General features: G+C 35.9%; 1 long non-coding RNA gene and 1 pseudogene across 1 annotated transcript in view; one reads left to right on the top strand and one right to left on the bottom strand.

Annotated features, from left to right (window-relative positions):
- The window catches only part of LOC141570618 (uncharacterized), a 424578-nt gene that overhangs the window by 118423 nt on the left and 279329 nt on the right, over positions 1-26826 (bottom strand). Inside the window, exon 7 of the long non-coding RNA XR_012494826.2 lies at positions 3442-3520. This is a non-coding gene — a long non-coding RNA (uncharacterized LOC141570618). The remainder of the gene's footprint in view (positions 1-3441; positions 3521-26826) is intronic.
- On the top strand, positions 521-1505 carry LOC109455345 (non-selective voltage-gated ion channel VDAC2 pseudogene; annotated as a pseudogene).

Genomic DNA, 26826 nt, shown 5'->3' with positions numbered 1-26826 from the left:
GTCTTCAAATTTCTTCCATATTCTGTTCAATATTTGCTCCATTACCAGACTAATTTTTCTAAGATGCAAATTTCATTATGTTCCCTTTCCATTCTTCATTTTAAAAAATTTCCATAGTTCCACATTTTTTACACAGTAAAATATAAATCTTTTAGAATGGAATTCAAAATGTCATTCCATTTAGTTTATAGTACTCTGTCCCTCTGCTGCCGCTATCCTGCCTCCCTGAAGCTAGTGGTCTAATTACACGGAAACACTAACAATTTACTGAATATGCATGTGAATGGCCCTCTTTCTGCAAAGAGTGCCTGTCTTTCCTCTATCTAGTAAAATTGTGATGCGATCTTTACAACTCAGCTCCAATATCACCTCCATTGAAAAGCCTTTCCTGAGTCTCCCCGCAAACAGCCTGACTAATCATGTCCTTCGCTTCTAGGATTCCAAAGCAACCTCAAGTTTCCTAGATCTCCTCTTCCCATAGTCTCGCCACAGTGACTTTGGACAGAGCTACACGAGGCCAATGTGTATCCCTCCATCACATGCTGACCTTGGCAAAGCTGCCAAAGATATTTTCAACAAAAGATTTGCTTTGGGGTTGGTGAACTGGATATGAAAACAAAGTCTTGCAGTGGTGTGGAATTCTCAACATCTGGTTCATCTAATACAGTCACTGGTAAAGTTACTGGGACCTTGGAGACCAATTATAAATGGTGTGAAGATGGTCTGAGTTTCACAGAGAAATGGAACACTGATAACACAGTAGGAACAGAAATCGCAGTGAAGACCAGATTTGTCAAGGTTCAAAATCGGATACCACCTTTTCACCAAACATAGGAAAGAAAAGTGGTAAAATCAAGTCTTCTTACAAGAGAGAGTGTATAAACCTTGGTTGCGATGTTGACTTTGATTTTGCTGGACCCGCAATCCATGGTCCAGCTCTCCTTGGTTATGAGGGCTGGCTTGGTGGGTACCAGATCATCTTTGACAGTGCCAAATCAGGAATAACTTTGCAGTGGGCTACTGGACTGGAGACTTCCAGCAACACACTAATGTTAATGATGGGATAGAATCTGGAGGATCAACTTATCAGAATGTATGTGAAAATCTTGACACATCAGTAAATGTTGCTTGGACATCGGGTACCAACTGGTACTCACTTTGGAACAGCAGCTAAATATCAGTTGTATACCACTGTTTCTATTTCTGCAAAACTCAACAATCTAGTTTAATTGGAGTGGGCTACACTCAGACTCTGAGGCTCGGTGTGAAGCTTACACTGTGTGCTCTGATAGATGGGAAGAACATTAATTCTGGAGGCCACAAACTTGAGCTTGCCCTGGACTTGGCTTAATCCAGCTGAAAGAAACCTCTGGGAATGGATGTCAGAAGATTTGGCCTTCATATATATCCAGTGTGACCAGCAAGCTTCCCCCCGCTCTTCCACAGCTAAGAAGGTGATCAAAACAAAGGCTGATCTAAACAAGAGCTGTATTTTAAATATTTAGACAGTTACTTGTTAGCTGGTTTCTAGTTGGTTATCTATCTACTTATTTAAATGTATTTAACTGTTAAATGTACTACCCACCTATAATGAAATAGACCTTTATGAAAACTGTAAAAGAAAAAAAAGGTAACTTATCTGCTCACAGAATTCACAATATACAGTGGTGAGAAGCAAGTAATTACAATTTTTAAAAAAATCCCATTTGGAAAAGGGAGCATGAGAAACATAAGCACTATTCAATCTATATCACATATCACAATTAGCAGATATCAGAACTACCTGATAGGATTAGTTAGATTTCCTGCCCTGGGATGGAATCCTTTTTCTGATTAGACTTACTGGAAGCTTTTATGTCTCCTCCATACAAAAATCTTCCTTTTTCATTAGCTTTCAAGGCATCACCTTAGGCAAAGGGGATGGGGATATCATTCTTGCTACCTGCATTGCTACAGCAGCTTTTTCGCCTATCTGTGTTACTTAGAGATAACAGTGGTTGTGTTAGGGGCTGAATAATCAGGGGTTGTAGCTGGCCCAGCCTGGAGTTTCTTTAAAAATTCTGCTGTCAAAAATATAGCCACCTTGCAGTCCTTATGCTTTTGGTCAATTCATTGTACAGGTAAAGACAGTCAAAGTGATCATCTAGGCACAGCCTGGTCATTTTTAGCTCTTAAGTACAGACTTCTGTTCAGTCCCCTCAATCTTACCTGGCAGTCTTCCACATAAATCTCATTGGCCAGAATCAGACCATATGAGATCCCCTAGCTATGAGAGAGGATAGAAAATTGAGATTTCACTTTCCTGGGCTAGCTAGAGAGGAAGGCAAAAAAAAAAAAAAAAGTGGTTGTGTATGGGCAAATTTGATGACTGTCTTATGGGGTTACAAATAGAGTCATTCTTCTTTCATTGCCTGTTTCCAAAGGAGCCACTACACTTCTGTCTTTAATGTTGGATTCTGAGAGTTGATAAACAGCCATGATTACGGTATCGTTTCCTGAGTTTATAGTCTTCAATTATAATCAATATATTCTTGCACCATGACCAGTGTTGACAAATAAAGCAAACAGAATAGAAAAACACCAAATAGGAGCTGGTTTTTTTTAAAAAAAAAAAAAAAAGATTAACAAAATTGACAAAACTTTAGCTAGACTAAGAAAAAGGAAGGACGACAGGTAATTAAAATCAGAAATTAAGTAGGAGACATTATAATTGATGCCATGAAAATTTTAAAATCATTAAAGACTATTATGAACAATTATACACCAACAAATTAGACAACATAGAAGAAGTGGGTAAGTTCCAAGAAACATAAAACATACTAAGATTAAATCATTAAGAAATAGAAATCTGAACAGGTCTATAACTAGTAATGTGATTGAATCAATAATAAAAAATAAAAAAATCCTCCCCCCCAAAAAAATTCTAGGATCAGAAGCCTCCACAGGTGAATTCTGCCAACTTTCAAAGAAAAAATAAACACCAAACCTCTCAAACTCTTGTAAAAATTTGAAGAAGAGGGAACACTTCCAAACTAATTTTATGAGACCAGCATTACCCTGATATCGAAGCCAGATAAGGACACTAGAAGAAAAGAAAATTAGAGAATACTATGCCTCAAGAATATAGATGTAAAAATCCTCAACAAAATATTAGCAAACCAAATTCAACAACACATTAAAAGATCACACACCATGATCAAGTAAAACATAGCTCTGGGATGCAAAGTGGTTCAACATATGAAAATCAAGCAATGCAATACACCATATTAACAGAATGGAAGATAAAAAATCATATTATCATCTTAATAGATGCAGAAAAAGCAATTGAAAACAACTAAATACATGATAAAAAAAATTCAACAAACTAGGAATACAAGGATATTACCTCAACATAATAAAGGCCATATACGTAACATACATAATAGGTAACAGCAGACTCACCAATGAAAAGCTGAAATCTTTTCCTCTAAGATCAGGATGTTCCCTCTTGCCACTTCTGTTCAACATAGTACTGGAAGTCCTAGCCAGGGAAATGAAGCAAGAAAAAGATATAAAGGCATTCAAATCCAAAGGAAGAATTAAAATTACCTGTGTTTGCAGATGACATGTTATATTTAGATAACCCTAAAGATTGCAAACACACACAAATAAAACTTGTGAGAATAAGTGAATTCAGTAAAGTTGCAAAATATAAAATCAACATACAAAAATCAGTTGCATTTCTATAAACTAACAAAAATCAATCTGAAAAGGAATTGAAGAAAATTTCACTTACAATAGTATCATAAAGAATAAAACACAGGAATAAACTTAAGTAAGGAGTTGCGACAACATGGATGAACCTAGAGGTATTATGCTTAGTGAAATAACTCAAAGGAGGAAAGACAAATACTATATGATCTCACTTACATTTGGAATCTAAAGAACAAAATAAATAAACAAAACAGAAATAAACCAATAGATACAGAGAAAGAACTAATACTTACTAGATTGGAAAGGGTGGGAGGGGGTGGGGGTAGGTGAGAAAGGTGAAGGGATTAAGAAGTACAAAATTACAGGAGAGTCACGGGGATGCAAAGCACAATATAGGGAATATAGTTAACAGTATTGCAAAAACTATGTATATTGTCAGATGGGTAGGTAGTAGATTAATTGGGGGGATCACTTCATAAATTATATAAATGCCTAACCACTGCACTGTACACATGAAACTAATATAAAATAAAATTGAATGTCAACTACAATTTTAAAAAATAGTCACATGGATGTGTAGTACACCATCAGGAATATAGGCAATAATGTTCTAATAACTGTACGGTGTCAGATGGGTAGTAGACTAGCAGACTTGTTGGGGTTATCACTATGTGTGTTATGTAAATGTCTGATCACTGTGTTGTTCTGTATGCTTAAAACTAAAATAGAGAGAGAGAGAGAGAGAGAGAGAGAGAGAGAGAGAGAGAGAGAGACAAAAGAAAAATTAAAAAAAAAAAATCTAACAGTGGGAGTAGTGGTAGAGATAGCCAAATAAGCAGTAATTGTTGAGCACTAGTATTTAAGTGAATTAGGTACTTAACTGATGTCAGTGTTTCTTCTAACCTTACTCCAGTTTTGTATCATAAAGCAAATATAAGTTAATATTTTGCTTAAAAAAAAAAAAAACTTAACCAAGGAGGTGAAAGACTTATACACTAAAAGCTGCAAATCGTTCATCACAGAAACACTAAAAAGATACAAATAAATGTTCATGATTGAAAGACTTAATACTGTTATGATGTCCACAACTACTCAAAGTGAGCCATAGATTTGATATAGTTTCTATCAAAATTCCAATGTTATTTTTCACAGAAATAGAAAATAAAAATCCTAAAATTTGTATGGAACCGCTAAGGATCCAAAATGGCCAAAACAATATTGAGAAAGAACAAAAAAGCTGGAGGCCTCACACGTCCTAATTTTAGAACATATTACACAGCTACAGTATCAAAACAGTATGGTGTTGGCATAAAAACAGACATGTAGAATAATGGAACAGAATAGAGAACCAAGAAATAAACTTCTACATATCTGGTCAAATGAATTTCAACATTGGTGCCAAGACCACAATACCTAAACTTGGAATTCATTTACCACATATTATGACTACTCTCATAGTATCCTAAAAATATCCTTTTCAACCTCATCAGCGTGACATTTCAATCCAAGTTGGGAATTTATTGTGCATTCCATCTAACATAGTGCATATAAATGCTAAATGAAATTGGTCAAATCCTTAACTCTTGAATTTCTCTGTTGATACTTATGTTGTTCCTGCCACATAAGTGTCTATTATCTTTTCTATTTGATTCCTCTTTGTAAAATATTCCCCACTAGCTTCTGACAGCTATTTTTATTTAAATAGCCTTTGCTGTGAACATTTATTGAAGATTTCTTGAAAGTCTATAGCAATCACATGCAATAGTTGCCTCTTTATATGCACTTTTACATCAAATTAAAAACAATAGTCAGGTCTGTTATAATCATCTGTCTGTGCTTCATCTGCATGTTGTATATGAAGACAGAACTTTTATTTACAAACACAGCTTAACACATAATGTTGCAAGAAGTAAGCATTCCAGAAATTAAGGGGGTGGGGGGTGGGAGATGAGGGTAAGGGGGATCAAATATATGGTGATAGAAGGAGAACTGACTCTGGGTGGTGAACACACAATGGGATTTATAGATGATGTAATACAGAATTGTACACCTGAAATCTATGTAATTTTACTAACAATTGTCACGCCAATAAATTTTAAAAAAAAATAATGCTTAAATATTCCATTATCATTTTTATTCTTGAAAATTCCAAAAATGAATATGTGTAAAAATGAGACTAAATGGTAAAATTGTACCCTGTTCAAGCTTCTAAATGTACAAGATTGGCAAAGTGTCATGTTGCCAGATTTAACCAATAAAACTAAACCCACCTAATTTTTAAATTTAATTAAGAATGAATAAATTTCAGCATAAATATGCCCCAAATATCTTATGGGCATATTTGTATTAAAAAGAAAAATATTGGTGTTTATCTGAAATTAGATCTCACTGAGCATCCTAAATTTTATCTGGTAGCCCTACAAATTGGTATACTGTAGCCCCTTTGTTTCTTGCTTTTTTAAAGAATAATATCATATTTTCAACCAAAAAATTTCCTTTAAAACTTAAGAAAGATGTCATGCAGCCCAGGTAATCTGTCTTAATTTAGTTAACTAATTAGGCCCAGAACAGCCTGTCCATATCCTAATTTGCAACCTAACACTGCAACCATATGTGTTTCAAAGGCTATTTTTGAACTGAAAGTCTTCTTTACCATATTCCTATTAAAAATTAAGGCAAATCTTTAGTTCAGTTTAATGGTATTTCTGTTTCACTGAGAATAAACTTTCTCTTTATTATCTAGCTTTTATATAATTATTGTAGTTTAGAGGGATTTAAAAATATTATTTGATTTTGGTGTCTAATTTAAAATATACCTGTTACTTTTACCACTAGCTGCCCCTTTCCTCTACCTCCCTACTTATAGTCAAAAATAATAAATGTATAATTTTTTCTCATCTCATTTCCACTGACCTAACAAAAAGTAATAACAGCTTCTGGCAATAAAAAAGTATTAATAGAATCAATAGAGTATTGATTGAAGTCAGCACTAAATTTCAGTGTTTTTAACATTAACATTTTTCTGTAATTTCAGAAAAAACATTTCAATATGAGTTTATGAGAAAATGTTACACACTGCTCAGTAGAAATTACTTTAAATTGATTTTACCTTACTTACGTAACTTCAGACTTCCTGTTACTGAGTTTTAAATAACTCTCTTTTCATTTTTTTAATATTAATCACAGTTTTTTTTAATTGACAGACAATTTTGTAAAGTATTTTGGGCTTACCGAAAAATTGAGTAGAAATACAGAGTACCCATATACTCCCTTACCCACCCCACTCATGCACCTGCACCCAGAATTCCCTATTATTAACATCTTGCATCAGTGTAGTACATTTGTTACAATTGGTGAGCCAAATGTGATACATAAATAACTAAAATCCATAGTTTATATTAGGGTTCACTCTTTGTGTTGAACATTCTATAGGGTTTTGACAAATATAGAATATGTATCCAACATTACAGTAACATGCAGAATAATTTCATTGCCCTACAAATTTCCTGTTCTTCACCTCTCTCTTTCTCTTTCTCTGTCTCTCTCCCTGACCTCCTGGCAACCACTGATCTTTCTGTCTCTACAGTTTTGCCTTTTCAAAAATATCATATAGGTCGGAATCATACGGTATGTAACCTTTTCAGATTGGGTTCTTTGATTGAACAGTATGCATTTAAGGCTCCTCCAGGTCTATTTGTGGCTAGAGAGCTCATTTCTTTTTATTGTTCAATAATGTTCCATTGTAAGGATGTACCAAAGTTTCTTGCTCCACTCACTCTTGAGAGATATCTTGCTTGCTTCCGAATTTTGGCAATGATAAATAAAGCTGTTATCAACATTTGTGTGTAGGTTTCTCTGTGGACAGTCACAAGCTTTTTAACCAAAGTTTTAGATTTGTTTGTTTTTCCTTCTTTTACCAGAATGCCAAATTCGGTTATGTTGTTGTTGTTGTTGTTATTATTATTATTATTATTATTATTATATAATGGTCGATGTATAATTATCTTCTGTATTAATTTTTATTTGCCTCTCAAAATAGAGAATAATTCAGACAATTATAGAATCCCTTTCTTTGACTCCACAGTTATCGTGTTGTTTTTGGTTTTCCCTATTGGTCTCGTAATGTAATGCAGTAGCTCTATACTCCTGTTATCATGGCAGAATAAAAAGTGTTGGTACCTTTATTTGTGAGGGGAAAATAATGGAGGAGATGGTTTGTCAGTAGTCTTACTTGAAATGAACCATACCCTCTCTCAATAGCCTTTCAATATTATCCTTAATTGGGTTGGTAAATCATATGAAATTAAAAGCTATAAATATATAATCAAGTGTGCCTTCAAATATCTTACTTCATAAATAAGGATTTATTCATTGAAGCCATATTACTTTATATTCCAAGGTGTTACTTAAGTAGCATATCAAGAAAATTAAGTCAGAATCAGACAACTGTTCAAATACTAGAGTATTCAAATGTTAGAATTATTCCTAATAAAGAATTTAACATGAGATAATCTCTATTTTTTATATTAAGATAATTATATACTGCATTTGTGGCTTTTGCAAACATGGCTGTAACTACCCCGGCATTGTATTGCTTACTGTCTTTTTTGCTTACTTTCCTCACTTATTAAAGCTATTTATTTACAACAAATACTTTGTATGCAAACATTAGTCTTCTGTTAACAAAAGTGAAGCCCAAATTTGTAATTAGCTACAGCTGTACATGCTGCTTTCTTTATTCAAAAGTCTTCTACCATTGTGAAGCTGTTTTGCACATTTTATGCTTTGTGGGAACCAATCTTGAATACTATAAAAAGGGCTTGTTCTCCATATGCTGAGTTCAAATTAACTATTATCTGTTCTAATTGGGATGGGGGGGTACAGTTGATAGCAATAGCTGGATTAAAGGAAGGAGAGACAGAAGGAAATGGCTTTGAGGAAAGTTATGCATAAAATTAAATGAGTCTGAATATTATACGTCAGTTAATAATTTAAGCACCAATTCAAAGTTCTGTGTCCAAGTTATATGCCATTAAATGACAATTAATCAAAACCAAGTGCATCTCATACATCACACAATCAAAGTATGAGCTGATGCTTTGTCCACTAACAGTTAATCCTACTCAACGTGTAGCCCACTGACAGAATCTCATACAGAATGGCCTGGGTGTGATCATGGGAAAGTTACTTAACCTCTATATTCTTTAGTTTCTTCGATTGTAAATTAGAGATAATAGCAGCATATACTTCATTGGATTCTAGTGAGGACAAAGTGAATTAACATTCATCAAACACTTAGAGCATTGCCTAACACGTAGTCAATGGTATCACTGTTAAATTGCTGTAAAATCTGGTACATTTTAGGAGATAAAATTTTTCTACCCATTGTTGATGTTATTGATCAAAGGCTAAAAAATAAAGACATCTCTACAAAGTTAATTAAACTGATGAATTATAAAGGGCAAAAATATGGCAACAGAGCAAGATTATTTCCCCCCAAATCTTTGTTTACATTTGGTTGGAATTCCAATCAAGGGAAAATACCCTGGCAGTATTTATGATTTCGTTATTTGTTGTTCTCTGCTAAAATAGGAGTACATTTGACTATCCATTGGCCAACTTCCAAATTACAGAAAATGATTACAGAATAATCGACACTCTAACCTTCTGAATTACCACTCCAGATATGCACAGAAAAGAAAATTACAAAACCTGGTGAGGGTGAGTTTTCACCAATGGAAGTTATAATTTCCCTGAGATAATTCTATGTGATATTGATATTTGATAAACAAAATGTCAAAGAAAGAGTCAAATGTAAGGAGAATAGAAAAGTGGCATATATATATATATATATGTTTATATTTATATATTGCATATATACATAATTATATATATAATATATATATAACATATATACACATCACACAAATTCACTCCAAAAGAATTGTAAAGATCAATAGTCAGAATTTCAATTTACCAATAGAGAATGTTCATATTCAAAGATGTATTATATGGCCAAGTAGTATGTACTCACTGTATAAATATACCACAGTTTCTTTATCCAATTGTCTATCAATGAGCATTTCGATTGTTTCCATATCTTGGCTATTGTGAAGAGGGCTGAAATTAAACACAGAGGTGCATATATATTTTTTTCAAATTAGTGCTTTGGATTTCTTTGGATAGATACCTAGAAGTGGAATTGCTGGGTCATAAGGTAGTTTTTCAATTTTTTGAGGTAACTCCATATTGTTTTCCATAGTGGCTGCACCAACAGTGCACAAGGGTTCCCTTTTCTCTACATTCTCACCAGCACTTGTTGTTTGTTGATTTATTGATGATGGCCATTCTGACAGGTGTGAAGTAGTGTGTCACTGTGGTTTTCACTTGCACTTCTCTAACGTTTAGTGAAGTTGAGCATTTTTTCATATGTCTGTTGGTCATCTGTATGTCCTCTTTAAAATGAAATCTTACCCTTTGTAACAACATGGATGGACCTAGAGAATATTATGCTAAGTGAAATAAATCAGACTGAGAAAGACAAATACCATATGGTCTCACTTATATGTGGAATCTAAAGAACAGAATAAACAAACAAACAAAACAGAAATAGACTGAGCTATAGGGGGAAAAAACTGATAGTTGCTGGATGGGAGGGGGTGGGGCTGGAGGAGAAGGTAAAAGGATTAGAAAGTACAAATTAGTAGGTACAATATAGGCACAGAGATATGAAATACAGTTTGAGGAATATAATCAGTAATGTTGTAAAGAATACATAGGGTGCCAGATGGGCACTGGACTTATTAGGGAGCTCACTTCATGGACTGTGTAGATGCCTGATCACTGTGCTATACACCTGAAGCTGAAGTAGAAGTAGAATAATATTAAATGTCAACTACAATTATATATATATATATATATATATATATATATATATATATATATATATATATGTGTGTGTGTGTGTGTGTGTGTGTGTGTGTGTGTGTGTGTGTATGGTCACAGGATGTAAAGTATTGCACAGGGAATAGAGTCAATAGTATTGTAACAGCTATGTATGATGTCAAAGAGGTAGCAGATTGGGGGGGTATCATCTTGTGAGTGGTATAAATGTGTAACTATTACATTACTTTGCACACCTGAAACTAATTTTTTTATAAAGAAAATACTATTAGAAAAAGATGTATTCTAGAAATTAAGCTTTCCTTAACAATCATATTTTATTAATCTAAGTAGTTCTAAAACTCACAGATATGTAAATCTCAATAAAATCCTGTAGTTTTCAGGCAGAATCCTAGAGGGTAACACATCAATTAAGACAAATAATCTGAGGATGTTATTTCCTTGTTTTCTGGAGATTGACTCCCAATTTAAAATCAAGTATTAAGACTGAAAAAGTTCTCTGAAAAGGTGTCAATCTTGTTAATAACTATTAAAACTAAATGCAATATTAAGTAATGAAAAAGAAAATATTGATAGAAAATAAGGAAGTACTGTAAGAATTGAATAATCAGAACATGTTGTGTTTTGCATTTGCTAGTTCCAAAGCAAGACGTTTGTGTGCTTATGGGTGCATTTTCACAAGGTGAGTGGTGAAGAAGAAAGAGAGGTACATGATTACAGGGGAGTGGGTCTTTCATTCCTGCCTACAAGAATTGTTTTTCACAGCAGAAAATGACATATAGTCGTGAAACTTATGTGATTCATAACTCTACTTCAGTTTATTAATAACATGCTGACAAAGCTCCAATTCCGAGCAACAATCATTAATGATAGTCAAATACAAACGTACATTGCATTAGGCATCCACAATTTGGATTTTTGTCAGGTAGCCAATTTTTAACACCTATTCAGAAAAGAAATTCTTTTGAAAGATTCATTGGTTTCTGCATTCTTCTTAAAATTCTGAATTCAGCTCAACGGTTGGCAGTTTGAATTAATTTTGCCTCCATATGACCCTAAGGCCACTATCACTCTTGAAAACATTAACATAGGAGATATAGCTACTCATAATTATCTCACAAACTCAAGTTTCCTGAGAATAGGTTGAGGTCTTTGATATCCACATTACGGTTTTTAACTGGAATGATCAGCACTCAGAGCACTGGAAAAATAAATAAGTCTAGGGCCTTGGTAACCACACAAGCATCTAATCCTTGCTTTCTCCAAAGCTACTGTTGCCTATTCACTGATGAGGGAATGGACACATAATTGTGGAAAAATTGTCAGAGCTTCCATGGCTCAACATTTGTCTGATTTGTTTACCTCACCATAACTCTTCCCTTTGGTCATGACATTGGGCTTCCTGCTTGAATCATGCATACGCTTGCTGTGTTCTCTGGATGCTTTGTTGTAAGACAATGAGCTAATTTAGTTGCACAAGCTGACTCATTGGACAGCATCTATCCTTGCTGTTCATGGCTTTATTCATTTCTCCATTCCATATACTCTCAAGAGTCCAGCATGTTTTGTACCATTGCCCACACAAGTCAAAGCAGCCAGAGCTATGTGTGATACAGAAGCACTATAACTGCCTACTGTAGGAATACTGTGGCTTCATTGCCACAGTATTTTTTTTTTATCACATTCTTAGATACTGAGCTTAAGAAGTTTTCTCCAACATCTATTTTAAATTAGTTATTCTTTATTTAAAAAGTTGTGTTATGTGGTTATTCATTGTCCATTCCTACTCACCAATTGTCTAAAAATTGTTTAAAGGTAGATGATAAGTGGGTTTGTTTCCACCGTAACACAATTCTTCTATTTGCCACAATGGAACTATTATCCTTTTACAAGACAGACACAAGTAATAAAAATAATGAAGAAGTATTTAAAAACTAAAAACTCTAGTATGATGTCTGTACTCACACTTGAAATCTTATACCTGTTACAAGTATCAGACTATGGCCCAGACCTTGACTGAAATATCTATTTTTTACTTAAGAAAATAAAAATCAGTCTTCCCATAACAAGCTTATTTACAAAAAAAAAAAAAAAAAAAAAAAAAGACAACTGTAAACTAAAGAGAATATTTTTGGTCCAGCTGAACTGTAAATAGAGCTAGTTGCATGGTAGTTCCCCTAAAATAGCCTACCCATGAAGTTTACCCACCAGGAAAGGTTTAGGTAGCAGATACATAATCATGCTGAAAACAAAGACACACTGAAGTAATAAATCTGAAGAACCAGAATTAGGGCATTGGCAACTATAAAAGGATAAAGCTAAGAAACCACAAACCATACAGAGAGAAGCCCAGATAAAAGACTGTCATATACCTCAGATGTTCTAAACATGGCAGGCCCCTGGGCACCGCGTATGCAAAAAAAGAACATTCACCTATTTTCCACTTCCAATCTATTTAAGAAAAAGGTGACTTAAAGCTGCTGAAAATAACTCTGTGCCTAAAATACAATTGCTGCCACATGCCTGAAAAATTCAACCATTCCCGTTGAAGACGTTTAGAAGATATTCACGACTTTGACACTAGTCATATTCCCACAATTGCACTGTCCCCGAGTTCACTTCTCTGTGAATACTAGGTCTGGTAATTCAACCTTGCCCTTTGGTCTCTGGACCTCTTATTGTTCTGCATCAACTTGATTAAATGCAAATTCAAGGGAAAAGTATCAGTAATTTCGTGTTCGTGCCCAAGAAAGTTTCTCTAATATCTCAATAGGATCTCACTGTTCTGTGGTCATATTTTTTAATTGCTCACAACAGCTATTTCAAATCTCACCAGTTTCCATCCTCATTTATCCTGAATCTCACCATGCAACTTTACTGCTTCTTCACAAAATAATAGCACTTCTAGGTGGGAAATCCCTCAACTTCCTAATCCCCTCCTACTGAAAACAAATTGGAGCCTGCTCTTATATTTATATCCTTAAAGCCTCTTTTCCAGAGCAAATTTCTCCTCCTGTCATACGAATTTAATTTTCTCCAATTTTCATGGATATTTCCTGTATCAGCTATCTCTTATCTCTCCTGAATTCCTAATACGCCACTCTCTCTTGCACTGGCTCTCAAACTTGGCTTCAGATAGGAATCATCTGCAGAGTTTAAAAAATAATTATTGCTGGGTTTCACTTCCAAAGATTCTCATGTAGCTGGTGGGAGGTATGGCCTGTGCATTAGGATATTTAAAAGCTCTTCAAGTTATTGTGATGTGCAGCCAAAATTCAAAATCACTGTTCTACTGGCTCATTTTCCCAAAACACGAAACATTCAGAATTATTACCGTACTGTATTTATTAAAAAAAAAACACAATGTGCAAACCTGTGACAATTTAAGCATCAAAAGAAATAATAGGAGTTATAACCAAATGAATAAAATATCAATTTGTGAGTTTATGTTCATATAGCTCTTCCTTATAATAAAATGATAGCTATCAAATGAGGAAGGCAAATTGGATTTAGAAAAATCAAAATTTGGCAACAATTGCAGTAATGACTAATTCAAGAAATAAATTCTGATGGAAGTTAAAAATAGTGGGTGAAAGTAGGATGAGAAACAGAAATTTGTATAACTTGAAAATCCCTCCCCAAAGAACGTTTACTAATTAAACATGAGACAAAAGTGATTTTACAATTAAATTTCAAATGATGAAAGTTAAAATCACCAGTAATGAGATAAATCAATATCATATATCACTCAATAGGAGTCAATGAGGAAAAAAGAGCATCACTTCGGTATATTTCAGCCAAACAGTATTGCCTGGGTCTAGTCATCAAGAAACACCACATAAACCAATTTGAGGGGCATTCAACAAAATGACTACTCTGTAATATTCAGAAATATCAAAGTGATAGAGTCAAGGAAAGACTGAGGAACTGTCTCATAATGAAAAAGTCTACAATATAAGACAACTGTGTATTACATGAAATCCTAGATTGGATCCTTTTGCTGTAAAGACTATACAGGATAATTGCTGAAACTTGAATGAGGTCTCCAATTGAAGAATACAGTTGACACTTGAACAAGGCTAAGGTTCGGGCACCAGCCCCCATTTAGTCGAAAACCAGGTATAACAACAATTGGCCCTCCACATCTGCAGATTCCCAGCCACAGATCAATCATACAATACATGGGAGTTCTCTGAAATATTCTCACAATGTTTTAAGTTCAAAATGTTTCAAAATAAAAAGAAAACAAACAAAACAAAAACTGACCTTATAGCTTTCACAATGTACCTCTAACACTACAGTAGTTGTTTTTGGATTATTTGCTTGTTTGTATTTTCTTTACAAGAGCTACTCTTCCAAATATTTCTTTATCTCCTTCCTTTCTGTACAGTTCAACTTTCTGAATGGTTAGAATCTATTTGTTTTCTTCACTCATCTGTTTTCTTTTCTTCCTCAAGCCTATGTATTTAATTCTGCTACTAATATTCTACTGAAATTACTCCTACTAGTGTCATCTGTGACCCCTTTTGCTAAATTCAGTAAAAAATATTTTTTATGTGTTTTGGTACCATTAGTCTTCCTTCTAAGTATTTTAATATAACTTTTTCCTTTTTTTTTTCTTTGCCTAGTACCTACCCTTCTCACTATTTCATACACCCATTTCGTCATCAAATATTTAATGAACTTATTTTGTGCATCAGATACCTTTAAGGGCAGAAGATCCAGTGCTGAAAAAGATAAAGTAGATCCTTGTTCTCGTGAAGGTTGCATTCAAGTGTAGAAAAATAGACAACAAAGAAATAACAGGTAAACAAACAAGTTAGTTTCAGGAATTATCAAATAATATAACACAACAAGGTAGCTTGACAGAGAATGCCTGAGAAACAGGACTCTAAAGTAGGGATTATTTTAGCTAGGTAAGTCAAAGAAGGCATCTCTAAGAAGGTTCTATTTGAAGTGAGAAATGTCAGACAGTCTGGTAGAAGGCACTCCTGTCAAAGGAGCAACAAGTTCAAATGCCCTGCGCATTGAGCAAACTTGCTATGTTTGAAGAAGAGAAAGAAGAATGGTGTGGCTGAAGCGGAGTTATCAAGGAGTAGCATGGTGGAAGCAATATCACATAAGGAGATTGGACTTTAGGCCAATCACAATAGAAAGCTACTAGAGTGTTCTGATCAAAGCCAGTGGGGTTTTCTGATTCACATTTTACGGTGAAATTGGTGCTTCCTTTTCACCTTTCCCTTAGAAAATATGTCGGACGCTATAATTATTTTATTATTTGCCCTTCTCTTAATTGTTGGTACATCCTAAGGATTTCATCACAGACCATCTACTCTTCTTACAGTACACACACTCCTTTGATAATCCACTCCTATAATTTCATCTAACACATATTTACTGATGGTTCTCTATAATCTCTTTTGAGCTCCGAACCCACTGTCTAGCTGTCGCTATACATCTGCCTGGACTCAGCTCATCATCTGACCCTTTAGACCAATTCTTCCTCCTACATTCCTTGATTTAGTGAATGATACTGCCATCCAGTCAGAAAGCATGTAGGTAGACTTGGTTACTCTATATACTTAATAACCATATCACACAAAATTTTCTCATTAAACTCTCTTTTACTCAAATTCTTCTATTTCTTCTCCCTGCATTGTAATGTCATTGGTTTAGTCTTTGTTTGCATGATCTCTCAACTGATACACTACAAATGCCCCGATGTTTCTGTTTCTAGTTTCAACTCTACCATATACAGTCCATTTTGCTTACTCCTGCCAGAATGAACTTTAAAACCACATTTGATCAAAAGGGACTCAGTCTTAGACATATTTGAATAAGTGGGGATCCCTTCAATGTGTCTCTACTGAAATAAAATGATTAATAGGAACAGCAATAACAATTGTGATGTTGATGATTTATTGAGTGATTGTTATAGGACAGTTCTTGATCTAAGAATTATATATGTATTAACCCATTTCTCATACTGACTATAAGAGATAGGTATTATTATTACTTCCACTTTACAAATGAGATAACCAATGCTTGAGTAACTTGCCCAAAGGTAAATAGCAAGTAACTGGCAGAGCTAGGATTTCAACTTAACCTGACTCCAGAGTTGGCAATGACTAAATTCAAACGTATTAGTACAACATACGAGTCTCTTCATGTTTGCCCTTTGAAAACTCCCTAGCCCTCATTTCTCAAACATTTCTCTTGTACTTGCAGGTAATATTAAACATCTTGCAGATCCCTTGACAACATCATGCTCTCATCTTCCATGCCATTTTCATGAGGTCCCTCTGGTTGTAATATCTCTCTTTCCCTTTGTTAGCCAGTTAGAGCTCCTTTGTCCTTCAAGACTGTCAAAGTCTATTTCATATACCTCCAGGAAATCTCCCAGTTGATAATTAATGCATTATCAGTCTGTGCCTTCCTCTGTTCTAGGAACTAACCCTGTCTGTATCATCATGTTTTCTTGTTGACCTTCCACTTAAAATTAAGAATTCCTTAAGAGAAGGAGATATTTCTATATAACAGTACCTGTATAATGATTGGTTCATAATACACCATTTTTAATAAATTAATGAATAAATACCACCACCATCTATTGGTATACCATTACAACTCAATTTCATGGTTACCTATTAGAGAAAGTGGTCCTTAAAAACGGTGTACCTAAAGTTCCATTCAAGATAGCAGAGTAGATAAATGCTGTGCTTATCTCCTTTGACAACCACATCAAAATTACAACTAAATTACAGAACAACCATCATTGAAAATCTTTTGAAGTCCAGCTAAACAGAAGTCCTATAACTGAGAATATACAGAAGAAGCCACATAGAGACTGGTAGGAGGAGATGAGATGCTGTATGAGCTGGTCCCACACCTGAGCGTGACTGTTAAAAATAGGGAGGGATATCTCAACTGCAGAGGTCCCCCCTGAGGAGCAAGGGGTCCCAACCCCACACTAGGTTCCACAGCCCAGGGTTCCAGTGCTGGAAAGAGAAGTCCCAATAACTTCTGGCTATGAAAACCAGCACAGATTGTGGCTGAGTGAGATGGAAGGCGGCTAGAGTCCCAAGCATTCCTATTAAAGGGACTACACATGGACCAACTCGCTGATGGACTCATTCACTGTGAGCTCCAATGCTGGGCAGCAGCTTGAAAGGTGCCAGGGACATACAGGGAGAAAACAAATTGTTTGGCTTCAGGTAGAAAAATAGAGAGACAGCTTTCTTCCAGACTGAAGTGCTAGCAGAAGCCATTGTTTCTTTGTTGAGCCCTTCCCCCTACCAGATTACAGGCGCCATATCTAAGTCTCCATCACCCTGACTAACACCATTGACAACCACCCTGGTGACTAACTGAGCCCTGCCCCACCCAACTTGTAGGCCCACCCAAGCAACTTCAGAGGCTTTTCCATACAAAGGGCCTCTCTTGGCCCATACTACAGACTTTCCTAAAATGGGTCAAAGGTTCACAAACCCCAAATAAGCAGCATCTCACCTCAGCATACCCTGTATGTCTAGCTGAGCAGCACCAAGCCTACCTCTAGTGGCCGCTGGCCTCAGTTTGCAGCTTAGCCTCTCCCAGGCAGTTCCAAGCCCAGCACAAGTGACAAACATCTGCAGATCACTTTGTAGCTCATACCAAGTGGCCCTGGGAGGGGCACAGGCAGCAACTGACTTTGGCCTGTACCAGAGCCCCTCCCAAGAGGCCCCAGAACCAACATACCTGGTGGCCAGCTTCAGATCATACCAGTGCATTACCTAACCACCTCCAAAAACACACCCAAAGGACAGACTGGGCAGGCATCACAGCCCTGCTAAAGTAAATGCTGTTTTGTAGGGTCAGCCCCTGCACAAAAGCTCCTCTGCTGTAGTCATAGCCAGTGTTAAAAACCAATCCATTTGATGGTCAATCTCTCCCATTTATGTTCAAACAGCAACCAAGGCTCAACTACGGCATGAGGGCAACCCACACAATGGACACACCTAGAGCACCCAGCTCAGGCGTACAGAAAGACTATGCCACTGGGCCCCCCAGGACACCTACTACAAAAGGCCATTCTACCAAGACCGGGACATAGTAGCTCTACCTAATACATAGAAGCAAACACAGGAAGGTAACCAAAATGGGGAGACAAAGAAACATGTCCCAAATGAAATAACAGACCAAAGCTCTAGAAAAATAACTACAATAACTACACAAAATGGAGACAAGAATTCTACCAGATCCAGAGTTCAAAACACTGCTTATAAGGATGCTTAGTGATCTCAGGGAGAACTTCAACAAAGAGATAGGAAAGATAAAACTTGAGATAGAAAACATAAAAAAGAATTAGTCAGAAGTAAAGAATACAATAATTTAAATGAAGAACATATTAGACGAAATCAACAGATTATATGAAGCAGAGGATCAAATCAGCAATTTGGAAGCTAAGGTAGCAGAAAACACCCAGTCAGAACAGAAAAAATAAAAAAGAATGCAAAAAATGGAATATTTTAAGGGACCTCTGGGACAACACCAAGCATACCAACATTCGCACCATAGGGGTGTCAGGAGGAGAAGAGAGAGAGCAAGGAAATGAAAACCTATTTAAAGAAATAATGACTGAAAACTTCCCTGACCTGGCAAAAGAAGTAGACATACGAGATGTGAATTTTAAGTTCACGAACTTGTAGCAATGATGTTGCTAACTGTTTTTGATATCAGAGGGATTATTCATTATGAATTAGTACCAACTGGACAAACAGTTAACCAAGTTTACTATTTGGAAGTGCTGAAAAGGCTGCATGAAAAAGTTAGACGATCTGAACTTCTCGCCAACAATTGTGGCTCTTGCATCATGACAATGCACCAGCTCACACAGCACTGTCTGTGAGGGAGTTTTTAGCCAGTAAACAAATCACTGTATTGGAACACCCTCCCTACTCACCTGATCTGGCCCCCAATGACTTCTTTATTTACCCGAAGATAAAGGAAATATTGAAAGGAAGGCATTTTGATGACATTCAGGACATCAAGGGTAATACGATGACAGCTCTGATGGTCATTCAAGAGTAGAGTTCCAACATTGCTTTGAAGGGTGGACTAGACACCGGCATCAGTGCATAACTTCCCAAGGGGAGTACTTCGAAGGTGACTGCAGTGATATTCAGCAATGTGGTATGTAGCACTTTTTCTAGGAGGAGTTTGTGAACTTAATTGTCAGACTTTCGTACCTGCCCAAGAAATGCAGAGTCTCAAAAAAGGTAAAACCAAAGAGGTCCAGCCCAAGATACATCATAATTAAAATGCCAAATGTAAAAGACAAAGAGAGAGTGATGCCATAAAAATGGCAGCAGGAGGTGAGCCTCTTGAAACCTTCCCTGGAATTTACAACAAATTGAACAACTATGACCCCACAAAGGACTCCCTGCACAGCAGACAGGCAAGACTAAGAGGAGCACTACTGAACTCACTTAAAGGTGGGAAAATTGTGGAAGTAGGGGAGGAGGGAAGGGAGAAGTGCAGAGATGGGGCTGCGCAGGCACTGGATATAGACCTAGCTTGGTGCTCCAAGCTTATTGCATTCTGGAATTATCACAGCTGTGGAAGAGAGAGGAACTTGGACTGCTAGGGCTCCGCTTATGGCCCACAGGGCTGAGGGGACAGAATATAACACGGCTGAACCCAACACTCACAGCAGAGACCTCTGAGCAAAGAGTGAGGTAAGAAGGCTGAAAATGGTCATTTAAACCCTCACTGCTGAGCAGAGAACAGAAGCCTCAGGCACAGAGCTTAGCCACACCCTCCCTACCCTCCCAGAGCTCACTCCACCCCCAACTGCCCAGTGCTAGAAGCAGAACAGTAATAGTGTCAGATCAAAAGAACAGAATATTTGCAGTTCTGAGAACTGCAGTCTGCAGACATAGACTCCCAGCCCAACTAGTTCTGGCAAAGGGGAGGGAGCTGTGGAAGGACTGGCTGTGGTGATGGTCACCACTATTGTTCTGGGCCACCTCTCACAACCCACCCCGCCCCTGTCCCCACCTATCTGAGTGGATCCCTGCAGGAGTAAACAGAGCTGCTGAAACCCACGGGCTTTGAATCTGCTGCAGGAAGAGCTTTGGAACTACAGAAGCTCTCCACATCCCCCATGGAGGGGTCTTTATTCCTCCTTGCATGACCCAAGTGAACTGTTCACAAAGGAGAAGGCTGCCTTCCAGGGAATTCCCCCATTGTGTGAGAAGCCGGAACAGTGTAGAGAAAACATAACACCACAGTGTGAGAGAGAATAAAAGGCTGCAGTCGGAGAGAAAATAAAACATTCTACCAACACCTGCTGGAAAACAAAAGAAAGACCTCTTTCTATCAACCTGTCACAGAACTCACTCCTGTAGATGTCTAGGAAGAGAAATAATAAATCATTAATTGCCATGAATAACCAAGGCAACAAGACTGCTCAGAAAGAAAGTGAAAAGTCTCCAGAAAAGGAACTTAAAGATATGGAAATATGTGACTTAAATGACAGAGAATTCAAGATTGCAGTTCTTAAAAAACACAATGAGATGCAAGAAACACAGACAGGCAGTTAATGAACTCAGAAACACCATCAAAGAAAAAAATGAACATTTACCAAAGAGATAGAAATTTTTAAATAGAACCAAATAGAATTTCTGGAGATTAAGAACTCAAGAAAAGAAATGAAGAATGAAATAGCCAGCTTAGGTAGTAGAGTTGACCAGATGGAGGAAAGAATCAGTGACATCAAATATAGAAATCTGGAAATGACACAGATGGAAGAAAAAAGAGACATGAGACTTAAAAGAAATGAATGAACTCTACAAGAACATTCTTACTCCATCAGAAAGAACAATACAAGAATAATGGGCTTACCAGAAGAAGAAGAAAGAGAGAAGAGCATAGAGAGTATATTCAAACAAATAGTCAATGAGAACTTCTCAAACTTGTTGAAAGAACTGGATCCTCGAATCCAAGAAACAAAAAGAACACCAAATTACCTTAACTTCAACAGGTCTTCTCCAAAGCACATTGTATTGAAGCTGTCAAAAATCGAAGAAAAAGAAAGAATCCTCAAGGCAGCCAGGGGAAAGAAGATGGTAACCTACAAAGAAAAGTCCATTAGAATATCATCAGATTTTTTCAGCAGAAACTTTACAAGCCAGGAGGGAGTGAAACCAAAAATTCAAACTATTGAAAGAGAGAAATTATGAGCCAAGAATAATATATCCAGCAAAGATATCCTTTAGATATGAAGGAGGAATAAAGACCTTTCCAGACATACAGAAGCTGAGGGAATTTTCTAGCACATGACCTGCACTACCAGAAATACTGAACAAGGCTATTCGACCAGCATCAATAGGGTTAATTTGTGGCAACCAAAACATAAAATGGGGGAGAGTAAAGGCCTGAACCAGAATATGGGAATGGAGAAAGTAGGCATGAAGAAGGAAATAGCATACACTAAATATCAAACTTTCTGTTACATAAACTTAATGGTAACCACTCAAAAAAAAAAAAGAAGATCCAGAACTCAAATACATAATGTAATCAAAGAAGAAACAGAGCGAAAAATCATAGAATACCATCACATAGAAATAATAGACAACAACAAAAAGGCAAGAAACGATAGTGACACAGTGTTACCAAAAATCTAAAGATAGAATGATAGGAAATCCTCACATATCAATAATCACCCTAAGTGTAAATGGACTGAACTCACCAATAAAAAGGCACAGAGTAGCAGATTGGATCAAAAAACTAAACTCAACCATATGCTGCCTCCAAGAGACACATCTCAGCTACAGAGACTCAAAGTGAAAGGGTGGAAATTGACACTTCAAGCAAATGGTACCCCGAGAAAATCAGGTGTAGCCGTACTGATATCAGATGAAACAGACTTCAGGGTGAAAAATGTAACAAGAGACAAAGATAGACATTTCATAATGGTAAAGGGGACTATACAACAAGAAGACATAACAGTCATCAATATTTATGCCCCCAATCAGGGAGCACCAAAATATACCAAACAACTACTAAGAGAACTAAAGGGAAAAATTGGCCAAAGCAAAATTATACTAGGGGATCTAAGTACATCATCGACAGCTATGGATACATCATCCAAACAGAAAATAAAGAAATAGCAGCCCTAAATGACACATTAGATGAAATGGACATAATTGACATTTATGGAGCACTTCATCCTAGAACAGCAGACTATACATTCTTTTCTATTGTACGTGGAACATTCTCAAGTATACACCATATATTGGGGCATTAAACTAGCCTAAGCAAATTTAAGAAGATTGAAATCATGCCAGGTATATTCTGTGATCACAATGATTTGAAATTGGATATCAACATGCATAATGATAGAAGGAAAAACCACAAATATGTGGGGATTAAACCACATGCTTTTAAAGAACGACCAGGTCAAAGAAGAAATAAGAGGCATCATAAAAAGATACATAGAAACAAATGAGAATGGAAATAGATTCTACCAAAATTTTTGGGATGCAGCGAAAGCAGGTTTAAGAGGGAAATTTATATCATTACAGGCCTATCCCAAGAAACAAGAAAAATCCCAAATAAATAACCTCACGTTACACCTTAAAGAATTAGAAAAAGAAGAACAAATGAAACCCAAGGTCAGCAGAAGAAAGGAAATAATAAAAATCAGAGCAGAACTAAATGAAATAGAGAACAAAAAGACAACAGAAAAAATCAATGTGACAAAGAGTTGGTTCTTTGAAAAGATTAATAAAATTGACAAACCCTTGGCTAGACTCAATAAGATTAAAAGAGAAAAGACACTAATAAACAAAATAAAAAATGAAAGAGGGGAAGTTATCACAGATGCCACCGAAATTCAAAGAATCATCCAAGAATACTATGAAGGACTATATGCCACAAAATTCAATAACCTAGAAGAAATGAACAATTTCTTAGAAACATATAGCCTTCCTAGGATGAATCATGAAGAACTGGAAAATCTAAATAGAACAATCACCAGTAAGGGAATTGAATCAGTCATCCAAAACCTTCCCAAAAGCAAAAGTCCCAGATCAGATGGCTTCACTAGTGAATTCTACCAAACCTTCAAAGAGGATCTAATATCTGTCCTACTCAAACTCTTCAAAAAATTGAAGAAGAGACAACTCATTTTATGAGGCCAACATTACACTGATACCAAAACTTGGTAACGATAACACAAAAAAAGAAAACTACAGACCAGTATCTCTGATGAATACAGATGCAAAAATCCTAAACAAAATTCTAGCAAATCAAATGCAACAATCATTAAAAAGATTATTCATCACGACCAAGTGGGGTTCATCCCAGGGGCACAAGGATGGTTTAGCATATACAAATCCATCAAAGTAATACATCACACAAAGAAAATAAAGGACAAAAATCGTATGATTATATGAGTTGATGCAGAAAAAGCATTTGACAAGATACAACATCCATTTATGTTTAAGACACTTAATAAAATAGGTATAGAAGGAACATACCTTCACATAATAAAGGCCATGTATGACAAACCATCAGCTAATATCATAATTAATGGTGAAAAACTGAAGCCTTTTGCTCTATATTCAGGAACACAACAGGGCTGTCCCATATCACTCTGCTTTTCAACATAGTGTTGGAAGTCCTCGCCAGAGCAATCAGGCAAGACCAAGAAAAAAAAAGGCATCCAAATTGGGAATAAAGAAGTTAAATTGTCACTCTTTGCAGATGACATGATGCTATATACAGAAAACCCTAAAGACTCCACCAAAAAGCTGTTAGAAACAATAAATGAATACAGTGAAGTTGACGGCAAAAAAAAATCAACATACAAAAGTCCATTGCATTCCTACATACTAACAATGAAATCTCAGAAAAAAATTTTTAAAAATTTCTTTTGCAATTGCAACAAAAGGAATAAAATACCTAGGAATAAACTTAACCAAGGATGTGAAAGACCTATAGGCTGAAAACTATAAAACATTTTTAAAAGAAGTTGAAGAAAACACAAAGAGATGGAAAGATGTTCCATGATCATGGATTAAAGAATCAGCATAGTTAAGATGGCTGTATTACCCAAAGCAATATACAGATTTAATGCAATCCCCATTAAAATCCCAATGGCATTTTTTTAAAGAAATAGAACAAAAAATCATCAGATTTGTATGGGACCACAAATGACCCCAAATAGCCAAAACAATCTTAAGAAAAAAGAACAATGTTGGAGTATCACACTCCCTGACTTTAGCTTGTACTACAGGGCAACAGTAATTAAAACAGCATGTTATTGGTAGGAGGGGAGCGCGGGGCTCTAGAAGAGGGCAAACGGGATCAAATATATGGTGATGGAAAGAGAACTGACTCTGGGTTGTGAACACACTATGAGAGATATAGATAATGTATTACAGAATTGTACACCTGAAATGTATGTAACTTTACTAACAATGGTCACCCCAGTAAACTTTAAAAAAAGAAAAAAAGACAAAGAGAGAATCTTAAAAGCAGCAAGAGAAAAGCAGTTACCTACAAGGGAGCTCCTCCTATAAGACTGTCAGCTGATTTCTCAACAGAAACTTTGCAGGCCAGAAGGGATTGGCAGAAAATATTGAAAGTAATAAAATCAAGGATTTACAACCAAGATTACTCTACCCAGCAAAGCTATCATTTAGAGTTGAAAGAAAAACAAAGAGCTTCCAAGACAAGAAAAAGCTAAAGAAGTTCATCACACCAAACCACTATTACAAGAAATGTTAAGAAGATGATGGATAAAAATATGAATAAAAGGCAATACCTACATATCTATGAGCAATTACTTTAAATGTAAATGAATTAAATGCTCCAATCAAAAGACAAAGGGTGGCTGCATGGATAAGAAAACAAACGCTTACATATTCTGTATACAAGAGACTCACCTCAGAATGAAAGGCACACACAAACTGAAGGTAAAAGGATGGAAAAAAGATATTTCATGAAAATGAAAACAAACAAAAATGTTTGGGTAGCAATACTTATACCAAACAAAATTGACTATAAAACAAAGGCTATTACAAGAGACAAAGAAGAACCCAGTGACTCACTTCTGGGTATTTCCCCAAATAAATCCATAAAACAACATCGAAGGAATATGTGCATCCATATGTTCATTGCATATTATTTACAATAGCTAAGATATAGAAGCAACCTGTGTGTCCATCAAGGAATGAATGAATAAAAAAGAAGTGGCACATATATACAATGAAATATTACTCAGCCATAAAAATGAATGAAATTTTGTCATCTGCAAGAACATGGATGGACCTAGAGGGTGTTATGCTGAGTTAAGTCTCAGAGAAAAAGACAAATGTCATATGATTTCACTTATATGTGGAATCTAGAGAACAGGATAAACAAACAAGACAGAATCAAGCTCACAGATACAGACAGCATTTTGGTGGTTGCCAGATGGGAGGGGTTGGGGGACATTTGAAGAGGGGAGGGGATTAAGAGACATAATGGGTAATTACATAATAGTCAAGAAGATGGAGAGTACAGAAGGCGGAATATAGTAGTATTGTAGTAACTATGTGTGGTGCCTGATGGGTTACTGGACCACTTCATAAGTTATATAAATGTCTAATCACTATGTTGTACACCCAAAGCTAATATAATATTTTTTGTCGATTATAATTGAAAAATTAAAAATTTACTTAAATTAAAAAATGGGGTATATAATAAAGGTCTTTTGGGGGGAAAAGAGAGAATTAAATAGTCACTAAGCATAGGGAATCTACCCAGTTGTTGATATATGGGCAATTCTTAGCTATCTAGAGGTTGCATTTATGACACTGGATATTGGAGGTGAGGGATAAAAGAATGCTATGAAGAAGAAAAAGGCTACATTAAAAATCAAATGCTAAGAAATGTTGCAAATTTCAATTTTGTCCGGTAGGATCGAATGGACTCAACTGTCTAAGAACTTAATAACTATCTTTTGTTGTTGTAATAATAACTACCTTTCCTGGGAAATGAAACCAACTAGGCACAGCCATCTCATTACACTAAACTGTTTTCTTTGTTCCAGAAGCCTATAGATATCCAGCTACTAATAGGAAAAAACAAACAACAACAAAAAACTGTTCATCATTTTGTCAAATTAAAATCTTGGAATTAAACTGATGATTTTTATATTTAAATAAATTAACTAGGGGGAGCTGCATAGAGAGGACTAGA

This window comes from Rhinolophus sinicus, chromosome 3 (assembly GCF_057876585.1).
Source record: "Rhinolophus sinicus isolate RSI-liver-muscle chromosome 3, RSI-T2T, whole genome shotgun sequence".
Lineage (NCBI taxonomy): Eukaryota > Metazoa > Chordata > Mammalia > Chiroptera > Rhinolophidae > Rhinolophus > Rhinolophus sinicus.
Note: the sequence above shows the minus strand (reverse complement) of the source record. Positions and strands in the feature narration are given on the sequence as shown.